Here is a 7,736-nt window from a genome sequence, read left to right as displayed (position 1 = left end):
GTGATCATTTTCTGCTCCTGTTGTGTTTATGCAAACAAACAGGATAAATTAAAAATGGACTTAATGCAGCCCCTTTAATGACAAGGAGGGTAATCTTAGGGAGAAAAATCGTGATTCAAGGAAAATGACAATGCTCAGTGGTAGACTATAAAGTAGTGCTGTTACGGCCACATAGGCGAGATTGAACACTCTGAAGCAGCGTATAAAGTAAGCAAAGGATTTTAATAATGGCCAGGAGTTGGGCAGGCCCTGAGCTGGTCTCTAACATCCTCCAACCTACAATGGAGTTTAAAACGCTGAGTTCTTATACTGATGAGGCCCCCTTTGTTTCTTCTTTGGTGGGAAACAGCCTTAGGAAGAGGGGGCTGGGCAGGACTGCAAGAATGTCTTAGCAGTAACAGGAACAGAAATTCAGAAGGCTATAAGGTTATCTCCGGCGGCAGCATAGCTCTTCAGCCAGGGACAAACTCCCTGCGAAGCAATCTATCTTCAAAGGGCTAGACATTCTGCAAAACACAACCTTCACAAATGTTATAAACCAGACACAAGTAAATGGAAGGTGATAGAGGCTGAGGTCCTTTAAGCTTGTAAATCACCAATTGCTACATTCCTTCCTACATTCCTCTCTTCAAGGCTTTTTAGCAAGTCCTTGCTACTTTTTACAAAGAACATCTGAAGCCCCTACATATTTACATATTTAGCAGACCTTTGAAAATTTTTACAGGGAATATTTGGTGCCCCTGCAGTGCAGCTATCTTTAAAGTTTATTTTCACTTAGTTTTTCATTTGAAAGTTAAACTAGGTCTGTGGCAACATCAGATGCTTAATTTATAGGCAAGAAGAATGTCAAATGCCTTGCAACTGGATGTCTTTCCAATAAGACTGTCTTACAGATTTAGAGACTGGTGTGTGGGTTATGTTGCATAAATTAACATGTTTTCTTTTTCAAATGGCATCAGCCTGTGATCTCATTATCTGAGTGACTGTCTGTACATATAGGCCTCACTTAATCCTGTCTGCATCACTGTCTCCTGAGACTCAATGGTTTGGCTGAACTAAGTGGCTGGGTTGGTGAAGTATGGGGTGGTCTGTGGGCTTAGTTTAAAACTGGTTTCTCTTTTCTATCCTAATTGCTTAGACAGCAAGGGCCCAGAGGTCTGAGAGGGCAGAAACCTAAAATTTCTCCTCAGCCCAAACTAAGTATAATGGGCAAAAGGGTTTTGGACAAGTCTGACATGCCTGGCACACCTTCCTCCAAAGAAGCCCTTTTTTTCCCCCTAATATGGGACATTGAAAAATTAATACCTGCCTTTTGTCATATCTAGTGGTTATGAACTGAATGATGCCTTTTAACCCTGTTGCCAAATCTGTTGCCCACAGAATACAAGGATGCCAGCTTGTTAAACCAAGCATGCCGTTGTCTGAGGACAGCCAACTGACCTGGAGTCTGCCAGATCCTTCCCCATGTGGAAAGGCCACCCTCCCCTCCACACCCCCACTCTTATTAGGAATTTCTGGACCGAAGGGTAGGCAGGATGATGACCATGCCCAGCTTGAAGCAGCTAGAGGATCACGAGACCTTCTCCCATTGTCCTTTATGTCAGGACATGGAGGCAGCTAGAATGCACACCTGGACTTTTGGTATATGCTAATCAACCTGGCCCTGGACTTAGCCACTCCCAAAGATATGCTGATGGACTTAGCAATTCCCAAAAGATGTGTTGATGGACTGAAACCATTCCCAGGGGAAATGGTAATGAACCTAGACCAATGTGTTAACTAACCTGGTGTTGGGGGGCGGGGGGGGGCGAGCAATCAGATGTAAATGACCTACTGAATATGTTGATAAGGAAACTCACCCTCACCAAAATGTGTGGTTGACAAGTATAAAAACGGTGCCTGCAGAAGTGCAGGTGGGACTCCTACGGGCCCACGAGGGGGATCGGGAGTCCCCATTCCCCATTCCCTTTCTCCCTATTCCCCTTGCTCCTACGGGCCCTTGAGTTGGTCCGGGAGCTGCCTCTCCCCTTCCCCCCTTTTCCCTCAGTAAACCCATTGCCTAATACCACAGTGGTCTCTGGGTGATTTCTCAAAGCAAGGCTGCCCTGACCCTTTATAAGATTATAAAGGGTCTTAAGTCTGAGAGGGGAGAATTGTTATTTATTATTGTTAAAAAAAATTATTTATTTTTTAAAAAGTAATAATATAGGAAAGGGTCAAGCCAGAGAACTTGTATGCACGACCCACGGGCATGGACTCGGGGGGCGGGGGACAGGGAATTGCTGGGGAGGGGGGTTGCTGGGCAGAGAGCAAAGGAGAAAAAAATGGAACTATTGTAACAATATAATCAATGAAATATACTTAAAATAAAAACCTAAACAAAAATAATAAAATAAAGAAAATATAAGGAAATGTCAAAACTCAACTGGAATGAAACAAGCCAGTTTTAAAGTGGGCAAAAACCTTAACCAGAGGGTTTACAAAGGGATATAGGATGATAAATAAGCTCATGAAAGAAAATCAGCATTAGCCATTAGTGAAATGCAAATCAGGCCATGAAAAAATATGACCACATACCCCTTTAAAATGGCTAAACTAAATATTTTTAAATCTTTTAATTGATAATATCAAGTGCTAGGGAATATATAAAGCAATCGGAACTCTCACACGTTGCTAATGAATGAAAAATGGTACATTCTGAAAAATAATATTTACACACTATATATTCTAGCAATCTCCCTATGGTTAGGGAGGTAAATCAGCACAACTATTTAGAAAGTGTCTTTATGTGATGGAGTTAAATGTGGACAAATCCTATAACCCAGCGATTCCATGATAGGTATAGACCTTTGTGGGAGACTGGTATGTATGGTACAGAGAGCTGTAGCTGCTGTGTGGAGTCAGGACCAAAATATGGGCCCATAAGCCTTAACCAGCTGGTAAACGTGCCCCACATACCACACTGCCAGTCCCACACTCTGGGGGGTTTTAGAAGTAGAATAGGAATGCACTGTACTCTTTGAAGCTAATGAAGCCTGCTTGCTCTGTGTAGCCCCGAAGTCTTATCATTAGAATGTGAGAACAAAATGTTGAAGTAAAAAGACATCTAGAGTTTTATGATATGCCTTGGTACCTCACAGTCTTGCTACCTATCTCCCTATGCTGATTTATGCTTTCCTTTGTTATTACTCCCAACCATTTGGGGGAGGTCTGCATACTTAACCCTATGCATTTCTGCACGTAGCAAACTCAGTAAAAACCCTGACTGAGAAGAGTGATCGCCTATGAGAGATACTCACCCTTCTCTCTCCTCAGACAATATGTTTCTGAGTCAGTTCTTTCATCCGCGCTAAGAGATCTGTGGGACAGGTTACCTCGCAGACCTTAAAGTTAGTCTGCCTCAAAAGACACATGCTGGTTCAAATCACCACTGTTTAAAATATTTCAAACTGAAAATGATCTATACATCATTTAACAGAACAGTGCAGAAATCAGTTGTTGCCTGTTTATCAAACTTCTTAAATAGTGTAAAACAGTGAAAAGTACTTTGGCTTTATGCTTGGTCTTGGAATCATCCTGTGAAAACAACAGACAAAAATGCATTAACAAAAGAAAGGCACTAAAGAAAATAGAGTATGTAAATAACTTATATAGAATCCAAAGACATGCAAAACTATTCAATATATTTTTTCTGCGATACAATTTTAGTCAAATTATCATGAAAAGGAAGTAATTGACAAGCATAAAACTCAAGACAGTGATTGAGGGAGGGTGCTATGATGATTTGGACTTTATTTAAAAAGTCGTAAGATAAGGGTATACAGAGTTTATTTAATATTATGAAGCCAGTGTGGCTCAGTTAGTTGGTCATCATCCCACAAACCAAAAGGTTACGGGTTCAACTCCCAGTTGAGCACATGCCTACATTGCAGATTCTGTCCCCAGTTGGGGAGCATATGAAGGGCAACTAGGTCGATGTTTCTCTTTCACATCAATGTTTCTCTCATCTTTCTCCCTCCCTTTCTAAATAAATAAATAAATTTTAAAAAAAGATTAGTGGTGAATACACAGATCTTGGGTCAAGTAGTATTCTTTACCCCTTTGAGATGTTTTGCAATATACCTTATATGTCATATTTCTTATTTTTAAATAGGGGAAAAATAACTACACATAAAAATCTTGACCATGAAGAAAATATATGAGAGCCTGAGACAAAGCCCTAGACCCACTCCCAGAATCTGCTGAATTCAGTCTCATTCCAAGATGAGGTGTCAGAAAGCAACCAGTGCAAAATGTAATCAAGGGTATGAAGAGAAAAAGGGAAAGAAAAACAAATGGCTGACTACACACACACATGCAGCAGTTAAGTGTGACTAGGAGACAAAGGAATTCAATGAGGAAATATTTCAGACCAAAGTATATAGTGAAGCTGATGAGAAAGAGCACAGAGAAGTAATGCAGATACCAGTGGAAAAAGTAAAACTTCCAGAGAAAAGTTCAAAAGTTTGAAAATATTTCCCCAGGAAGCATAAAATGGAGAGAAGAAAAGAGGTTTTCAGTAATAAAGCCTTGTGCAAATTTGTGACTCTTTATGTTAATGTACTGCCTTAAAAATATAAAACAAACTAAAATAAAAGGAAAAATTAAAAAATAAAAAGAGCCTCTTTTCCACCAATCTCAAAATCCTTGAATGTGTCTGGGCAGGCTGGGGCAGGCTGTTGCACCACACCCCTGAATACCCACCTGTCCAGGACTCCAAGACATCCCTGCCCTAAGGGATTTCTCAAACTAATTTGCTTTTGGATCCCCTTGTTTCTGTACCCCTAGGTGGACTGGAGACTCCTCACTTGGCTCCCTCTGCATCAACTCCTGCATAGTCCCAAATCTTAGTCCTGCTGAGACAGGATAATTAAATGTTAGGAGAATTTTTTTTTGACAAGTGGGAAAAGGGAAACTGAGAAAGATGGTTCACAAATGGGGCCAAAAAAGTCAGGCAATTTACAGGGAGCCAGTAAATTGCAAGATCTTATCTTTCTTAACTAAGGACACTAAAGATAAAAACAGTTTATACCACTCTTCCATAATCAGAGAGTAAATAACTTAAACAGCTTAAATTACCCTGATCAGGAAGATAGGTAATTTCTAGACCCAATTAGTGCTATTAGTGCCAGCCAAAGCCAAGAACGGTGAAGTAAGGGGAATAAATAACAAAGCAACAACAACAACAAAAACCACTATTAGAGGCAAAGCTGACCAGAAAAAAATGACCCTAATCCCTCCATGCACTCATCAACATATAAAATACACACACACACACACACCCGGAAAGCTGATGAATATTCTGCTGCAACCCTCCCCAAAAAGCTCCCCTAGGGTCTCCCACCCATTAGAGAAGAGAAATTGAGGGGGGAGGTAAGGCCCTCAAGACAAAAAATGTCAGTGCAGGCTCTCTCAGCAGCATACCCACACCTTTTCTTTCTCCCACTTGAACTTTCTCCTAAACTCTAAATAAGAGTCCCCACGAGACTTGCAACCAGATGAGCAGTGGGCAGCCCATCCCACGCTACCCTCCTGAACCTTTCTCCAGGGTCTCTATTTCTCTGACTCTCCAGTGAACTAACAGCTGTCCCACCTTGCCTTACTTCTTTCCTATAACATTTCTGGAGAGCCAGAGCAGCCCTACCTAGGTTAGGTCCTGTTGCTTCTCCTATCCTAACCCCTTCCTTTTTCTCACCATCCCCAGCTTTAATAAATGTACTCTCCCCATGGCCCAGTAGCTCAGTTGGTTAGAGCATCATCCTAGTACCCCAAGGTTGTGGGTTCAAACCCCCGTCAGGGCACATACAAGAACCAACCAATGAATGCATAAATACATGGAGCAGCAGGTAAGTGTTTCTCTTTCTCCCGTCTTCCCTCTCTCTAGGATCATTTTCTTTTTAAATGCAAACTTTAAAAAAATAAAAAAATAAACTCAAAATCACCTGACTCATGTTATGAAATCTTTCCTGCATAAAATCAAGAATCCACACACTGCAGGTCAGCCCGAAGCAGTCCCTCTCCAGATCCAGTCTCTTTCTGGTGACACAGATGTCCCCACTCCCAGGAGGTTCAGTCCTAGGTGTGCAATCTTATGCCTGAGACCTTCCACCCATTCTGCCTCTCATCCATCTGAGGCTCCCAGTCTCCACACTCTTATTCTACTTCACATCCGGCATCTCGGTCATACTAATAAAGGAAACATGAAAACTATATAAATTAACTACAGCCAAACACAGTTAAGTAAGGAGCCTGATACACGCTGACTGACAAGGAATTTGGCTGACCGGAATTGCAGAGAGACCACAAAGAGCCTCGGACAAAGAAAATTCCTGCAAAGATTGATTAACGCATCCCTTATCGTTTACCCATACCACAAAAGAAAAACACAAGGCCACAAAATATACTTTGTAAAGGTTAATCCCAACACTTTTTTTCCACTCTATTCCCCATACCAGCAATTTTCCATACAAACTACAAACAGATATAAGTTCTATCTCTAGAGATGGTTGGGGTCTCTATTCGTTCTCCTGTGAGGAGAGTCCAGTACTCTATCAATGGAGTAGCTTTTCTTGCTTATCCTCTCTGTTCAATAAGCCTGCTTACCTACTTTAACCTCTTGCCTGGCTGTGTCTTGAATTCTTTCCTGCAGGAAGCCAAGAGCCCTCCTGGCTTCAGGCTCGACTCCTTTCTAAGGACTCCCCCTTCCAGCATCAGTCCCTCTGAGCACCTGGAGAGAAGGGAAGCACGGGTTCTTTGCAGTTGCAGCTGAGGCCCTGGAAACTTATTTACCATAAGCATGGACACCACCGGCAGCACGACCAGGACGGGGCTTCCGGCAAGGGCAGGCGACCCACAGCCCACGTGGCGCTTCCGACAGTGCCGCTGCTCTCAGCATGCCCCGCCCCCGCGGGCCCTGCGCCCAGCACCGGAGAGCAGCACTCTGGAAAACCACGCCCCCACCCCTCTTATGACTGCCCGCTGTGACCCGTGGTCGGTTTCCCTACGGAACCCCACCTTTTCCAGAAAGACTCAGAGTACTCGTTCTTCCACAGCGAAACCGAAAATGGGAAAGACCGCAGCAGGGTGAGCCCCCACTGGCCCAGAAGCGGTATCGCGAGGGCGCCATCTTGTCGCGCCCGAAATAGAGGTGGGGATTGGTTAGATGGAGGAGGGTGGGCCTAAGGAAGGGGCGGGCTGGGAGAGAGTTGAAATCAGAGGAGGGAAGCGTACCCTGAGCACCCTAGGGTCCCTGAAGCTATTGACTGGGAGAGTTCCCCCAGATAGTGGGCCCAGATGACGCTTCGGTGGAAGACGAGCGTGAGAGAAGAAAGAGTCGTTCCCTACAGAGAAAAAAGGAGGGGATCGAAGACGGTCAGTGGCTCTGATGGCTTGAGAAGGGGCAGAGGTGTGCTCCCTGCGCTTGGGTCGCTTACTGCGCGCAGTCAACCCGCCCCACCTCGCTCGCGGTTTCTCCGGGGAGCAGGGCCTTAGCCTCAGGTCTGGTTCTCAGGGACAAAATGCTGGGGCAGAGGCTGTCACCACTAAGACCCTCACTGCTGGAGAAACACGCACCAATTCAATAGCATTTGAGTTTCTGCTACTTCCAGGCAGGCCATATCTGTTTTTGCTCTAAACAAGATGGACTGAACTTGCCACCTCTTGGTAAGGAACATGTTTTTGTCGGCAGCGGTCCGTCT

The 7,736-nt window shown here is 43.8% G+C and overlaps 1 long non-coding RNA gene across 2 annotated transcripts; it reads right to left on the bottom strand.

The window, feature by feature from the left end:
- Positions 1–203: 203 nt before the first annotated feature.
- Positions 204–7,168, bottom strand: LOC150009841 (uncharacterized). 2 transcript variants are annotated; one of them, XR_016511204.1, is made up of 5 exons: positions 7,054–7,168; positions 6,643–6,766; positions 4,744–4,895; positions 3,300–3,576; positions 204–520 (listed from the first exon to the last, which is right to left on the bottom strand). It is a non-coding gene; the product is annotated as an uncharacterized LOC150009841 (long non-coding RNA). The 2 variants fall into 2 exon arrangements; XR_016511205.1 differs by having other exon boundaries at positions 4,744–4,892.
- Positions 7,169–7,736: the final 568 nt, after the last annotated feature.

This window comes from Furipterus horrens, unplaced genomic scaffold (genome assembly GCF_987537825.1).
Source record: "Furipterus horrens unplaced genomic scaffold, mFurHor1.1.pri manual_scaffold_5, whole genome shotgun sequence".
Lineage (NCBI taxonomy): Eukaryota > Metazoa > Chordata > Mammalia > Chiroptera > Furipteridae > Furipterus > Furipterus horrens.
The sequence above is the reverse complement of the archived record's forward strand: the minus strand, read 5'-3'. Positions and strand labels throughout refer to the sequence as shown.